The 17,329-nt window shown below is 44.1% G+C and overlaps 1 long non-coding RNA gene across 1 annotated transcript; it reads right to left on the bottom strand.

Annotated features, from left to right (window-relative positions):
* Window positions 1–2,572: 2,572 nt before the first annotated feature.
* Window positions 2,573–4,122, bottom strand: LOC129387683 (uncharacterized). The gene is made up of 2 exons (XR_008614869.2): window positions 3,838–4,122; window positions 2,573–2,713 (listed from the first exon to the last, which is right to left on the bottom strand). It is a non-coding gene; the product is annotated as an uncharacterized lncRNA (long non-coding RNA).
* Between the last annotated feature and the right edge of the window lie 13,207 nt (window positions 4,123–17,329).

The raw sequence follows: 17,329 nt of genomic DNA on the forward strand, positions 1-17,329 counted from the left end.
CTTCTTAAAATCCTCCTATTTATTAGACTGATCATATCTCTGTACACAAAGGCTACTAATTAGGTCCCATGCTATATCATCATCTTAACAAAAAGTTCACTTAGTAATACACATGCTGTGATAAGATTTGAGACCACATTGAGATGCTGTACAAGGTGAATTCATTACTTTTAAAATGAAGCTCCTGTTCTTTCAAACGGGAAGAAAGGATACTGAGGGTCAAAATTTTTCTTAATCACAGCTGGAAGATGCCAGGGAAGGCCCGTGGAAACTTATTTGTAATTTTCTAGTTAAATGTAGAAATGATAAAGGGAAATGAAAATGGTAAAAAAAAACAACCAGGCATGGTGGGAGAACGAACCTACAGCCTTTGCATTACGCATGCGATGCATTAACCACTGTGCCACCGAGGCAGCATTCAACCGTCCACAATGGCCCCTCAGATTGTCGACGCTCGAACGCGGCCGTAGTACCACAGTGGTTAGTATATTACTTGCGTAATGTGAAGGTTATGGGTTCGTTCCCCACCCACAGGTGGATATCTTTTAATCCACTTTCATTTACCCAGAATTTATCATTTCTATACTTCATATAAAAAAGTTAAAACATGTTCCTTCATGCTTTCCTTGGCCTCATTATCTGCTGGCTTCTTCCAGTTGTTACTTCCAACACTTATACATATTCTCATCTGGTAAGTAAACAGCTTTTGCATGATGTTGGAATGCAATATAAAACATTACTGCAGGGCCGTGTTATGTAGAATGCCTTACATTGCCCAGACAAGGTGTATTAATGTCAATCTGAAAAAAAATCCCACTTTAGACAGAAATGCTGTGTACTGCTGTGTGCAACAGGGTTTAAAGAAAGCAACTTGTTCAGAAATAAAGCCATCAAACAACGAGGAAATATGAAAACTAGATGAAAATTTGTGCAGTTGCATGTTAAAAATTTAGCACAGCAACAGATGAAGACATAACGAAGGAAGCGCAAGGATGATTTATTTTGGACACACTAGGCAATATACTTGAAAGATGCATATGAGCTTAACGTGGAGAAATGTTTATGTAGCAGCTAAACTACGAACAGGCCTAGAACACACTGATACAAGGTGTCTAGCATGTAAATCTTAACAAGCCCTTAAGTCAAAGAAACATGGCTCTTTCTCATGATTCGCTACACATGGCTGGCTCACACAACTTAGCCGCTTCTATATATGCCTTGTAAGTATCAGGTGGTCTGTGTGACTTGTGCAAGCTTTGAATATGTACAAGTGCCACGTAGCTGGACAGAACCAAGGTAATGTCGTTTGCCATCGTTTTGAGCAAGTGAAACCAACTTTCGCGTTTTTCCTAATTAGGTAATTAGTTATTAATGATTATTTAACTGCTCAAATATTATATTCAAAGCAGAAGTGTCAGTGCGAAAATTGTAGAGCATCCTGAAAAATTCCCTATCCAGCTTTCTACTGCTCAATAGGTGCAATACAAATTTTTTTTTCAAGCTTGAAAGAAGCCTGTGAATGCATGCAAGAAGTGCCGTGCAACTAAAGAATATTTTAGAAATTGATTAATTATTATTGACTATGTTTTAGGCAAAATGCATGAAATAGTGTGACTGCCACCTCCATTTTTGGCGACAAGAATTGACTCCATTTTCATGTCCAAATTCATCTATACATGATGCGTGTTTTCAGCTGGTTCTGTAATTTAGGCTGGTTTTGACTACTTGAAGCTTCGCACTCTAATAATGGAGTCTACAGTCTAAAAAGAAATTGGTACATAAGCAGTCGCTGTCAGTACTCCGTACTGCTTTAACTTAGTGCAAAGTGCTTGTGAGCCAAGAAGTTGGTAGTTCTAAGTAGCATTTCCCATCCTGACCTGGTGTTATAGTCCAGTTACTATGATGCTATGCTGTTCAGTCATGCTGGTCACAGCTTCAATCTAGGCCATGGCAGCTACCCTCCAATGGGGGTAAAATGCAATAACGCTTATGGGCACTTAGATTCAGGTGTACATTAAAGAAGGCCAGGCTCCCAAAACTTCAGGTTGTGACTTTGGAATGTAAAAGCCCTTATTTAACCTTAAAATCTAAAGGTGCTTTATTAGGAGCAGAACATCATCTTGAGCTTTTACTGCACTGCCATGACACCAAGAAACTCTGAGTAAATAAAAACAATTTCTTAGACAATGTCTATATCTTGCAAACAATTACAAACACTTCTCTGCGTGCACCTCTGTTGTTATGTATAGTTCCGTATGCCAAGGCGATTTAGGATGTTAGAACATTTTTCAAAACTGTTTTTTTTACCGCTTTAATGTTGTTGGTTATTTTGCATCTGTGTGTGTCGAACGCACATTTCAGTGCATCAATTTCTTCAGAAAGTGCACTCCTCCTTATTTATTTGTGCATGCAAAAAGGGTTCAGAAGAACTGCTTTCTGAAGATCTGTATAACAAGCAAAAAACAATTCTGTGTAGGCTGCACAAAGAGAAAGGATTGGTTTGTAATACGTTATTTAGTTCCTAAATAAAAAGGCAGATGTCAGTATTCTGTTCCAAAGTAAAAAATTGCCCCTACCTGGCTCTGCTTCATTTTCCGATGTTGATGGTCCATTCGGGGGCACTCAACTGATAGGCTGCACTTTGGCCATGTCGGGTGTGCTGTCACCAGGCCCAAGGTCGATCGACATCCTCACCAAAAGTCGAGTCCAAACTCTATAAAAGAAACATCTCATCATTTTGCTATCAGTTTTGTCATCTTGCGTGTTTCACACACGGCCGTCAGTGAAATATTTCGTCACTTGGATACTGAAAAAAATTCAAGCATTTTCTGGCAGTAAATGTAGAACATTAAAGAGCAAATACAGTTGTCAGATTGGATTGATCAAGTACATCAGAAATGGAAATAAATCAGTGATACTGTGTCTGTTGGCGTTGAATGCAAGAAACGTAAAAAGAGGTACTTACAGCCACGCCACTTTGAATTTCCCGCGTTTGCTGCACCTCACGACAAGTTTGGCATCGTCCGGTACTCGGGATAGTAATCGCTTAAACTTAAGATGAACGAGCGTCGGCATAAATTAACAGGATACTTAACCGAGCAATATTTGCGCATAAAACAACTCACGTAGCGAAGCTACTGCCAAATACACGATGACGCATCTGCGGGCGGTGCGGTTAGGCGAAAAATTCAAAAAGGAATGCGAGTTTCACTTGTTTCACGCCTACTAAGCTAAGATAGAATTTCAGTTTTCTGCTAAACTATACTGGATATTTACGCTCCGAATAAAACGCTAGAAATTTTGTTACGTCAAATTGCATACGTATGAAAGTGAGGAAATTGCTTTTATTGTATTCTGCCCAGGCGGCATGTAGCAGCTACCACTCTCATGCAACAAAAGCATGAAAGTGGTACTCGCGGCACGGAAAACAAACACATACAGCGCCAACGTTACGCCTCTTGGAGTTAGAACTACGCACAATCAAGCCAGTTTTATATAGAAAGCCTTCATAACGCCATGAACACGACCAAACATCGAGCGAAACAACTGTCTGCTCTCGAAAATTATTACCGCTTCCATTTACATACCTATCGCTGCCACAAGCAAAAGTCAATGGGTTAGCTGTCCACAAGCCGCAGATTAGACTGACAGCAACATATTACGGTAACGTAAAACAATTTCCGCGCTGACTTAGCAGCCGCGGTGTGCGCTAAGTGCCACAGTTCTCATTTGCCGCTCTAAATTCACACCATGATGAGGGGCACTGCATCTTTCACATGAAATATTGCACGCTTTGCTCCGGAGCTCAATAGGAGGGCGAAACGCATTTGCACGTACCTGAAATCCGCATGCCGGAAGCCCGTCGACGCTTCCGAGAACGGGGCACACAGCCATACACCCGTACGGCGGCTTGACTTGGACGTGAGGCACTTCTATCAAATATTTCAAATGCGACATGTCGCACACCGATTGCGCGAACACGAGAAAATGCCGCAGGTCGCAATGCGACGCCGTGCACCCGTGCATCTACCGATGAGCTGCGTGCACGGACTTGCAGAAAACAAAACTATGACAAAACGGCAGGCGCGAAGGGATGGCGGCTTTCGTTGCGGAGACGAAGCGGACGAAGCACGAAGCCACGAAGCAATGAAGCGCGAATGAATGTTGCCAACTGTTGGTTCCGCGTTATGCCGGCGGTGGTGGCTTTAGTGGCGTGTGTTGCGGCTGTCTAATTTTTTATTTCTTTTCCCCTAACAGTATAGCTAAGATCAATTCCTTGTTTGCATTTTTTACTGTGTCGTTTGGTATTTTCTTTTTGTCTTTTTATGCTATTAAGCAGCCAATTATGGCCCCCCAGGTTCGCGCGCGCCAGCTTCGCGCGCAAATCTCGGAGGCCATAAGACAACGCGTTCGAAAATGCCGTTCTTGTCGTTGTTAACGTTTCATCATCGTTTCTTCAACTGAGATAGAGGCGTAGTGTCCCTTTTCCCGGGGTGGGGAGGGGACGATCAAGACGGAGTTGGTTGTTATCGCGACATCCGCGAACCCTGCGATTTTTTTTTATAACGTAAGCATTTCTATACTTACCCACAAATAAAAACCATCCATCCGTCAGTCCGTACCGCACGATACCTGTCAAAATAGAACCCGCAGCAGCGAGTGAATTCACCTTCGTGCTAGCTCTCGCTTCAACGCGACCGAAGCGGCGAGAACACAGCGCTCACGAAGCTCTCAGCTCATGCCGCACTATGCTCTTTTCGCAGATCACTTTCAAGATAAGTGTACGCGCGTCTGTTTTCAAAGCGAAGTAAACGGTGAGAACACAGCGCGTGAAGTTTTCATCAGTAGGCACACTCTGTCCCCATTACAGTTCGCTTTCGAGATACGGTTCGCGCGGCCGTGCTAAAAGCAGCCGCCGCCGCCGGAGAACGGTGGATAATGGTTCGACGCTGATGAGAAGTGCTACAGAGCGATAACGGCTCAAAACGAACGGAACGTCATCAGCGCACCAGGCCCTGTCACTTGCAGTACTTTGCTTGCGCCATTCACTTGGCGCCGCCGACCACAGCAGTTCGTGTCGCCGCAGCGCTGTAGCTTATACTCGTCGGATCAAGTCTCATAACATTGATAACGACATGGACTGCGTGTAGATGAGGAAGAGTCACAATGCTTACGCATACTCAGACAAATCCCAGAGGAGTTCCTGTGTGATTTTTTCATCGGAAATGTGCAGTCAGCGGTGATCCACAGTTGACAATGCATGTAAGACGGGTGCCAAGCTTTTCTTTTTATGAGAGTCTTGCCCAGCTCCCAAAGATCTGCTCAAGCTAAGACTTGCTGATGGCTGTATGTGTTTTTTTTTTATTGTCGCACGGCCTCGAACCGCCATGAATCCTACTGTGTAATGACATAGAGCAGCATTCACGTCCAAAAGGAAATGCAGCCGGTATATGGCTGCCTAAGGTACGCGGCCCGGCGGCAGCTGCCCTCCCCTCCCCCGTTTCCGTTGACAAGTTAGGGGGAGGGGTCTAGAGCAATCTTACACACCCCCTCCCCACAGTGGCGTAGCCAGAAAATTTTTCGTGTGATGGGGGGCGGTCCCAATCGACCGTGGAGGGGGAAGAAGCGGGGCCATTGCCATTGCAGCAAAAAATTTACTGTTAGTGAGCGTGACAAGTGCCCAGCGTTCCCCACTTGGCTAGGCCGCTACTTGCCCCCCCCCCCCCCCCCGCAATCGACGCAAATCGAGCTATCAGAACGTGCATGACACGCATGCATGACATAACACGAATGACAAGCCGCGAAGCTGGCATGGATGTAGTCACATCATCATCAGCTTATTTTGATGTCCATCGCAGGACGAAAGTTTCGCCAGCGATCACCAATACCCCTGTCTTGTGCTAACAGGTTCCACGTGTCTTCAAGTTTCCTAATTCCATCATGTCACATTATTCTCTGCCGTCATCGACTGTGCTTCCCTTCCCTTAGCACCCATCCTGCAACTCCAATAGACCAGCAGTTCTCTCTCTTACGCATTGCAATGTCTGCCCAGCACGACTTCTTCATCTTTATGGCAACGAGAATATCTGCTATCCCCGTTCGCTCTCTAATCCACATCGCTGTCTTCCAGTCTATTATCGTCATGCCTAATATTTTTCATTCCATCGCTCGTTGCGCGGTCCACAACGAATTCCCAAGCTTCTTTGGTAACTTCCAAGTTTCGGCCCCATACGTTAGTAACGGTAGAAAACAATGATTAGCAGTAAGCTCCCTTGTCATGATTTAGTAATGCCTGCCTTAAGCTCTCCAGCTAATTTTTATTTTTGTTAATTTACTTGATCAGAGGCCCCTGCGAGTAATTAACCTCAATAAACGTATTTCTGCGCAGGTTCTAGAGGCTGACTGTCGACCATGACATTCGTTCTCTCGCCAGGCTGCGGAACATTACTTTTCTCTTCTGCATACTAACTTTCAATCAGACTCTTACACTTTCTTCGCCAAGGTCCTCAAGCGTTTGTTGCAAATAGTCTGCAGCGTTGCTGAGTATGCCAATGTCATGTACAAACCGTAAGTTGGTGAGCTATTTACCGTTAGCCCTCACTCCTAACCATTCCCAGTCTAACTGGTTGCACACCTTTAAGTATTCAGTGATATCATTGTAAATATTTTGCCATTGATCATATGAAGCCTTTTGCAGATATCTGCCTATGCAAAGTATGCGCGTTAGTGTCATCCATTCGATATCAACATTCGTGGGAAACTTCATTTTTGACCGTTGTTCGGAGTCTGTACGCTGCTGCCTAGATGCCCCGATCTAATCATTCCAGCTACCTGATTCAAGTGCAGGTAGCGCGCGTTTCATATATAGCCAATATCAACGCGTTAACTGGCAATGTTTATTTATCATATACTGTAAGCTTGTTCCCTTACTCCCTTATAATTAGGATGTAAATTAGAAATACTGGGGTGTTTCACGGGTGTTTTCTTGTTGAACACCCTTTTCCGTTAAAAAAGGGTGTTTCAAGGGTGTTTACAAGGGTGAAAAGATAGATACACCCGAGTTACACCCATAAGGGTGTGAAAATTTTAAGAGTGCACGTGCCCGCAACCAACATGCACACGCACTCAAGCAACGACACACAATCTTTTTGTAATAAAATGTGCCCATTTGGTAGTATTTTTATATTATTCTCAACTTTAATCGAGTTGCTAAAGGAAGGGGTAGCGCTACATTAAAGACACCACTCCACACTTAAGTAAAATTGCACCCTTTGCGTCGGATCTTGCCACACAACAATAATCGCCATCTGTCGTCTGCATATCCTTTCTTTAACACCGTGAGCCCGGTACTTCTAAGTCACGACCGGCATGCGCGTTTTCAGCGTGACATACCATTCCCGACAGGAAAGTAGCGGGTGCAGCGTCTCCAAGAAAGCAAACGCAAGCAAGGCAGATAACGATTATTGTTGTGTGGCAGAGATACACACCAAAGGGTGTACATTTGTTATAGAGTGTACTGCGCCGTGTAAAATATAACGCGACAGCCGAAATTTTAGGGCTCATGCGCTTACCACAGCATCGCCTGCCATTCACATTGTTCTCGCACGTTGGGACCGACGCGTCCATGAGAGCACAAGTAAAAGGTACAACTCCTAATGCCAGTACCACTATAGCTATAGTAATCGTGTGCGAAAAATCGTTTCACTACGTTTCACCCGCGCTGGCTCATGTGAGGTGGGGTCCGCTGGTCGAGACTCCTCACCAGCGCATGAATGACGTCACTGCTGCTCAGCCAGGAGGAGGCCCCATTCACGGACGTTATCCCTGAAATTTCGTCCTCTCCCTGTCGTCGACGAGGTGGTCCCAATCTATATCGTGTGCGGTGTGCTCGTGTAGGCATGGAGATGTGGTTCCTGCCATAGTGACATTAACGGCTCGTAGAAACGGCCGCGGATTATCCAAGGCTGTATACGTAAGTTGAAATGCATGAAAAAAGAAGCAATTAAATAGCAGCAAAGATCCCGGCTGGGCCTAGTTTATGCGCCTGTCACACCGGCCTCTATTTCATTCCAATTAGATATAAAAGCTTTAGCTAGGAAAAAAAAATTACGTAATTGGATAATCAAACGTAAATATTTGCGCGAGACATCACATACTGAAAACAGCTGCGTCGAGTGTTTAAGAGCCCAATTCTTAGCTCTCTGTCAGAACTCGAGCCCCCAATTTAGTAATTTAGGAGATTCCTAATTAAATTCTTCATTTCAGTTAGTGTTTGAATATTAATCTTACTTAATCTGTACTTCAACTATAAAAGTATGTCCTGCTGGTGCAGCACGCCACTCCTGGCAGAATACCAATGGTTGCGCTCTCGTATACTCTATATCCCATGTTTATAAAACCTTGGATAATGTTACCTCAGATACCCTGTATGCTGGTTATTTACAGCTGCTTTACTCAAATAGATATCTCCTTGTAGCTTACTTTTAAGACGACTTAAAATGCAATTCTCAGCGCATTTCCTTTCTTGAAATATGTAATGGCTCGGCTATCTTCGGGACGATTGAAGTGCAGGAAACTATAGAGAGTAGGGCTTTACATGAATTACGGCTAAGTATATGCAAGGCATGATGACTTTTTCCGCAAGTGCTGAACTATTCGCAATCCTATGTGAGAACAAATTGATAACTTCAGTAAGAGACTCACAAAAATGGGCAATAATGAGTGATTCACTGGCGGCACTAACATCGCTGTGCAGCCCAAAAGGAAAAATAATAATTTATAGTACAATATACGAAACACTGAAAGGCCTCCCAATGCAAACCAAGTAAAGCATGAAATATCAATCCAGTGGATAGCAGAACATTGTAACATTCGTGACAACACAGCAACCGATGGATCAGCGCACTAAGCACATCTCAAGGATGATGCAGTTCCGCTCCCGATAAAAAAACAGGCAGCGTCTCCCAAATTTTGCAGAAATACGTGTTTTGACAAGAATTCTCAGAGCTCGGATTCGCATCATACTGATCCGCTTATTTAATTCAAATTGTCATTGTTATTAGACAGCAATATAGAAACCCTTATTCATCGATTAAGACTAGGCAATGCTTACATAAATTGGTTCCTGCGGGAGCTCTCGGATGTGATTGCGGATTTGTAGATGAAGATGCCTGTCACCTGCTTCTCGGTTGCCAAGTTCACGACAAGCCTAGACGCCGACTTAAACCAAATCGAAATACATTAGACAGCAGTCGTTTCGTTTAAAGAAACTTTTGGGTACTTGGCCAACAACACCCTTGCAGAAGAGCACTTTAAAAGCATTAAAAGTTTTTCTCGAGGACAGCGGCATTGTAGACCGTTACGAACGCCTTTGATGTTACATTTTATGCAATGTCGCTGTACACTCTATATCAAAATTACACCTTTTTCCACACAACAATAATCGTCACCTGTCTTGTCCGCATTTCCATTCTTTAAAGCAGCGAGCCCGGTACCTCCCAGTAACGAACGGCATGCGCGTTATCAGCATGACATACCATTCCCGACAGGAAAGCAGCGGGCGCGGCGTTTTCAAGAAAGGAAACGCCAGCAAGGCAGATGACGGTTATCGTTGTGTGGCAGAGATACACCTCAAAGGGTGTAACTATGCCTAAGAGTGCGTATATGTATGCGTTTATGGATCATGTAATGTTGACTATTCCGTTCTGACAATATGTGATAATGCATTTACACCATGCATACCCCTCACAGCCTAGAAAGTGTACTGTTAGGTGATATAATTATTTACATTTACACAATGTATGTGCCACCGGCTGACTGGAGACTGCATTATTTTGTGACAGTATCAATTGTATTTTGAGGCTTTCTTCTACAATGGCGTGGAGTCATTTAACTTTTATATTGTGTGTAACACGTATATTTTGAGCCAATGCATTACTGTGAAAACGTTGCTTGAGATGTTCTGGGGCTTGTATGAGAAGCCTCTTTGATATGTAATCTTGAACTCTGGATGTTGTAGCTTTGACCAATTCAAGAGCTAAGGAATAGCCGGCGTCTTAAATTGAGTATCAATATCTCCATCAATCACAACAATAAAAAAAGGTTTTGACAAGTGCTAGGTTGCGTTTCATGCCTGATAAACCTTTTTCTACAACTCTAAAAGAGAGTCATCTATTTTACAAGATAACACGGAAATTATAAGCCTCGATATCAATCCCTCCTAGAAACAATCTTTACACAGGCTCTAGGTTTACAACTGAGGTCACGAAGGATGAATGAACCTATTGTATTTACCAGAAGGCGAAAAACCTGAGTTCTTCGTCTTGCGCAAATGAGAAAACAAAGAAATCAGTTGAGCTGCGCGTGTTTCAGTGTGTCTTGTACTAAAGAGAGGGAAGATCAACATCAGTTTGACAATTATTAAAAACAAAACGAGAACAAAGCGATATCGGTGAGCAAAAAAACAAAAACGAGGAAGCGTCACCTTTTCAGTCATGGCGGATTTGTTCACGCGTGCATCGCCTCCGTTTATTGCTGATCCACTGTGCGTGTTCTACATGCGTCACGGCAGAGTGGTTAGCGTTTTCTGTTCATGAACTTTCTAAAACAGCCTGCTCTAGCCTGAATAGTTCTCGCTCAGAGACGTAGGACAGTTTAAACGTGGCTCTATCCCATATGTCCTTATTCTCATGGACGATATTGTAAAGAGAAAAGTATTGAATAGCAAACTTGAAGATGTTCCCCTGTCTGCCACTATAATAGGTAGCGGACTTGGTTAAGTCATAAAATAACGTTGTTGCGGTTTCGAATCATTCTTAGGTAATCGAGCTTTGCAAAACTTTTCTTCATTCTGTCCTGTTGAGATAAGGAATGTATGTTTTCTTCCAAAATTATGTAACCTTTCATAATATAATTTGAACCCGCCGTGGTTGCTCATTGCCTAGGGTGGTGGGCTGCTGAGCACGACATGGCGGGCTATATCGGTACCGATTGACGCGAAACTTCCTGAAAAAGAACGAAATGGGGACTCATGCATCATTCAGCCAGTGGTTAAGAGCAGCTCCCATGGCTACTGAAGAAGCTTCCATGATAAGGGTTGTGGGAGCAGTCTGTGGAGGGTAGGGCAGGAATAAGGCTAGGGCAAGTTTGGCGGAAATGGCTTGATTGTCGATCGACAGACTCTCAAGGCAGAGTAGTAGACACGCTTTTGAAATTAGAAAGGAGAGCTTCTAGAGAATGCAATAGCGCAGAGCATGTAGGCATGAAGCGACGCTAAAAATGGACGAGACCGAAAACGCGAGGCAGCCTACGTATCAATGGCCTGAGGCAGATAGTCGATGATGGCATCTACCTTGTTAGGCAGCGTAGTCATGCCTTGCTTGGTGATGCGATCTCCTAGAACATAGATGTCCGAAATCCCAAACTTTCGTTTGTCAGCATTGATGATGAGATCGTAATCACGCAGACGAACAAACTCTCGAAGAAGATGTGCATTATTTATTTATTTATTTATTTATTACAAATACTTACCGCGCTCGAGTTGGGCATTATCTTAGGGGGTTAATTACAAACATGAAGGTCAAAGATTGAACTTCGCGAAAGATAGCATCATATCAGTTATGGTAATAAAAATGCAATCATCGCAATAAGATAGATAGACAACACATCCAATGCGAAAAACATCAGATTATAAAACTTGTTACACAATGCATAAAACTGCACACTGGAAATATTGTCTGAATCAGACTCATCTAAAGTGCTGAATGGCAGATGAAAAATTGGGTGCAGACATTATCTCATCCGGGAGCAAATTCTATTCTGCAATTGTTCGCGGAATAAACGAAAGCCGCAATATATTAACACGAGCTTGGTAGGCCCTTATTTTTGGAATTGTCGCGTCTCTTAGACTGATAATGAGGTGATGCATCTCGGCATCCTTACTCGTGAGGAAGATTTCTTCGATGCCGCAAAGCAAACTTATAAACACCTGATGACTTCACCTATAAAACGTTAGAATGTTTGGGCACCATTAGGGAAACCAAAAGGCATACGCGAAAATTGGGTGACCAAATGGGGTAGTGATAGCAGTTTCGGGAACATAGGTGTGTCAGCAGTGATCTGGTGATAAGTCTTGACGAGGTCTACCGCTGAATGTGTATATCGTGGTTCCAGATGAAAGGAGAGTGCAGATCTGAATGCAAGGTAGGGTAGCGGTCAGGGACAGTGAGCGCCTTCAGGCCGCGGCATTAACGACACGGCCTCCAATCCTTCCCCTTAAGCATCATCTGGAGCGCCGATGACGAGCTTTATGAAGGACGAATCATGTTCAGTTGCAACATATGCTCGAAGTTCTTGCGATCGACATCGTATTTGCTAGAAATAAGTCGACGCGGCGGGCAGGACACATGAGGCTCTGTGGTTACAATGGAACGTGTCACGGCGTGCTTGGCAAGCTTGTCCATTGGGGCCTTTGTAGTGACTGCAGGAATCTGGGTGAGAAGAGCCGTACCCGCAGAGACAGGCAGTTTGATGAAAGTTGGCATTGGAGCCATAGCGGCCAAAAGAACACCACTGAGTGGTGATGCTATCGACCTGGTGGAAGAGGGGATTGGAAATTGCATTCAAACTACGTGTTCAGGTCGACGTCAATGGTGAGGGACTTCTCAACGTATGTTGCGATGACTGAAGACGGATAGCCTGAAATGGAGCTCACTTTGGCGAGGACGCCGATGAGCTTGAAACACAGTGATAATGTTGATTTGCGCACCGATGTGAACAATCGAGAGCAAGGATGCAATACGGAAGACGGACAGAAAAATGGCGCTTACAAAGCGCGCTGCTATTACTGACGACTGGCCACACCATTTTCCGCGTGCTATGAACATGAGAACATACATCGACGAAGAACAGATCGATAACGGCGGTGGTAGTAGCACAGATTCATCCGTGAGGAAGTGCATATAGCTTCCGGAAACGAGCGAGGTGTGGAAGGCGGCGTGAGGGACTGATGGGGTGGTGAGAATCGCTGGCAAAATAAACGAATGTCTCGGAATTCTTGGCGCAGGTCGGGTACTTGAGACGCCAGTGTTCGTGCTGTTCTCCAATGAAATCTATATCTGGTCCCCGAGGTGCGCGACAGAGAGGTCCAGGTGGAGTAAATGACTCATAAATGACTCCTTTCAAAAATTACAATTCGTTGTGTCGCTTCTCTGATTCAATGCTAACGCATTTCAGTCAACAGTAATTGGGGGATGGGTTCTCCTGCATGTTTGTTTTCATTTTATTCTACTATTCTCCTCATATGGGCCTTTTTCGCTCTTCTGCCCTTCCATTGTAGGAGGGCGTGTAGGCAAATATTTCTATGCCTCAAATCTCTCCGCTTTAAAGAAATACCTCTCTAGATGTCCCTGTTGAGCGCGACGTCGGAAATGCAATTGTTCGTTTGATAAAAAATTTGCAATTCCCGCCGAAGGAAATGTATCGAAAGATATAGCAAAATTTAGCACTGCAATTGAGCTTCTCACATAATATTATGATAATATGCCGGGGCGCGATTTGCGGCGCAGCATGCGACTGCCCTTCCAATACGCAGTATACCGAAAAAGCGCGCTGGCAGAAAGCTAGCGTGTCACAACCCCGGCGCGATGAGGTATGCTGGCAGAAGTGTTACAGGTGCCGCACACTGATGAACTCATTGAAAAAAGCTGACAGCAGCGTTAGCGCCAAGGCTTCATTGAGGTATATTTTTCTGCTTGTTACAGGAAGCAAAAAAAAACAATATACGAAAACTATGCACAGTTCTCTGCTGCTTCTTAGTTGACGTTTCTCTTCAAAGGACACGCGAAAGGGAGCTGACGCCTGCGTGCTGAAGAACTTTTTTCTTTACAGTGTAAGCACGCGAGAGTGAAGGTAAATGTCCCCACTTGGCACTCTCCGCGCCTCGTGTCGGACTACCGCTAACGATGAGACTACTCGAGCATTTCAATGGATTTAAACGTGTCCATATTTTGAATGCTTGCAGCAGTTCGAAGAAACCGAAAAAAAATTCCAGGGTGGCATAGGCCAAAGAGACACCTTTCCAACCATGCTTGCTTGGTGATGCGATCTCCTCGAACATAGATATCAGAAATCCCAAACTTCCATTTGTCAGCTTTGATGATCAGATCGTAATCACGCAGACGATCAAACTCTTGAAGGAGATGTGCATTATTTATTTATTTATTTATTTATTTATTTATTTATTTATTTATTACAAATACTACCGCGCTCGAGTTGGGCATTATCTTAGGGGGTTAATTACAAACATGAAGGTCAAAGATTGAACTTCGCGAAAGATAGCATCATATCAGTTATGGTAATAAAAATGCAATCATCGCAATGAGAGAGATAGACAACACATCCAATGCCAAAAACATCAGATTATAAAACTTGTTACACAATGCATAAAACTACACACTGGAAATATTGTCTGAATCAGACTCATCTAAAGTGCTGAATGGCAGATGAAAAATGGGGTGCAGACATTATCTCATCAGGGAGCAAATTCTATTCTGCAATTGTTCGCGGAATAAACGAAAGCCTAAATATATTAACACGAGCTTGGTAGGCCCTTATTTTTTGGAATTGTCGCGTCTCTTAGACTGATAATGAGGTGATGCATCTCGAAATCCTTACTCGTGAGGAAGATTTCTTCGATGCCAAAACAAACTTATAAACCGCTGATGACTTCACCTATAAAGCGTTAGAATGTATGGGCACCATTAGGGAAACCAAAAGGCATACGCGACAATTGGGTGACCAAATGGGGTGGTGATAGCAGTTTCGGGAACATAGGTGTGTCAGCAGTGATCCAGTGATAAGTCTTGACGAGGTCTACCGTTGAGCATATATATCGTGGTCCCAGATGAAAGGACAGTGCAGACCTTATTGCAAGGTAAGGCAGCGGTAAGGGACAGTGATCGCATTCAGCCCGCGATACTTATGACAGGGCTTCCAATCCTTTCCCTTAAGCATCATGTGGAGCGCCGATGGCGAGCTTTATGAAGGACGAATCATGTTCTTGCAACATATGCTCGATATTCTTGCGATCGACATCGTATTTGCTAGAAATGAGTCGACCAGGCGGGCAGGGCACATGATGCTCAGTGGTTACAATGGAACGTGTCACGGCGTGCTTGGCAAGCTTGTCCATTGGGGCCTTTGTAGTGACTGCGGGAAACTGGGTGAGAAGAGCCGTACCCGCAGAGACAGGCAGTTTGATGAAAGTTGGCATTGGAGCCATAACGGCCAAGAGAATACCACTGACAGTCAGAGTGGTGATGCTATCAACCTGGTGGAAGAGGGTATTGGAAATTGCATTCAAACTACGTCTTCAGGGCGACCTCAATGGTGAGGGACTTCTAAACGTATGTTGTGATGACGGAAAATGGATGGCCTGAAATGGAGCTCACTTTGGGCGGGGACGCTAATGAGCTTGAAACACAGTGATAATGTTGATTTGCGCACCGATGTGAACAATCGAGAGCAAGGATGCAATACGGAAGACGACCAGAAAAATTCCATAGTAGTAGAGCATGTAGGCAAATATTTCTATGCCTCAAATCTCTCCGCTTTAAAGAAACATCTCTCGCGATGTCCCCGTTGAGCGGGACGTCGGAAAAGCAATTGTTCGTTAGATAAAAAATTTGCAATTCCGCCCGAAGGCAATGTATAGAAAGATATATCAAAATTTAGTAATGCAATTGAGCTTCTCACATAATATTATGAAAATATGCCGGGGCGCGATTTGCGGTGCAGCATGCGGCTGCCCTTCAGCTACGCAGTATACCGAAAAAGCGCGCTGGCAGAAAGCTAGCGTGTCACAACCCCGGCGCGATAAGGTGTGCTGGCAGAAGTGTTACAGGTGCCGCACACTGATGAAATCATTGGACAAAGCTGGCAGCAGCGCTAGCGCCAAGGCTTCATTCAGGTATATTTTTCTGCTTGTTACGGGAAGCAAACAAAACACAATATACGAAATGTATGCATAGGTCTCTGCTGCTTCTCACTTGACGTTTCTCTTCAAAGGGCATGCGAAAGGGAGCTGACACCTGCGCGCTGAAGAACGTTTTTCTTTACAGTGTAAGCACGCGAGAGTGAAGGTAAATGTCCCCACTTGGCACTCTCCGCGCCTCGTGTCAGACTACCGCTAACGATGAGACTACTCGAGCATTTCAATGGATTTAAACGTGCCCATATTTTGAATGCTTGCAGCAGTTCGAAGAAACCGAAAAAAAATTCCAGGGTGGCATAGGCCAAAGAGATACTTTTCCAATACATAATGCGATAGCTTGCTAGTGTACACATGACAGAGCTACGACACCAAGAGAGAAACAAGAAAAGCCAACAGTTGTTGTTTGTGAGCAGATATATTTGGCGCTGTGTGCCGCGTGTAAGTGTGGAAGACGTGCGAAATGACCTCAGTGAGCCGAGTTTTCTTTTTAATGTAACGAATGGAGAACCAAGGCAACCCCGTGGTTGACCGGTATGTTTACATGTCTGGGTTTACGGAAAGACATTTGAGCGTGGATTTCATTTTTTTTTTCTCATAAGGAATTTTTTCATAGTTACGACAAGGCATCGGCGTGCAAGAACAGGCCATGTTCGAGATCGTGCGAACTCATTGCTCTTTGTATATCCACATGAAACATACAAATGAAAATTTCATTTTGGCGCGTCGTTTAGTATGACGTCCTGTTGTCTGACATCTGTAGTAGGACGTCTATTTCTCTGACGCCTGTGGTGTGGAGTCTGTAGCATGACGTCTGAGGTTTGACGTCTGTAGTATGTCTTTATTGTGACTTACTGTAGTACTCGGCCAAAGAGGGCAAAGGGCATTTGAAGGGGGTGTGAATTCATCAGTGTCAAAGGAAGTAAAAAGTAAAAAAAATCCCTTCCAGAATGGGATTCGAAAAAGCGCTAAGGAATCCACAATCTTACCACTGCTTTACGTCGAATCTTTTTCGTTATTACTTGGAAATATGAGTACTGTCATGGTAATATTATTTGCATTATATTTCGAATGACACGCACCAAGAACAAGAATCACAGGGGGCATGTGGCTATCGCCTGGCTGCGTTCAGAGACCTCGCACAACACTACCGACTCGAAACAGGCACATTCCCTTCAACAAATGATAAATTATACCGGAACGAGGCCGTAACCCTACGCTTACTGCAAACGCAAACTTACCCTAGCCCGGCCGTCTTACACCATTGTTACCCAGGATTATATCTGACTGATTCGCCGCCGCTGAGAGGCGGCTCTCAAACGTTCGAAGTTGGAAGACCAG

Source organism: Dermacentor andersoni, chromosome 3 (genome assembly GCF_023375885.2).
Source record: "Dermacentor andersoni chromosome 3, qqDerAnde1_hic_scaffold, whole genome shotgun sequence".
In the NCBI taxonomy this organism is placed as follows: domain Eukaryota; kingdom Metazoa; phylum Arthropoda; class Arachnida; order Ixodida; family Ixodidae; genus Dermacentor; species Dermacentor andersoni.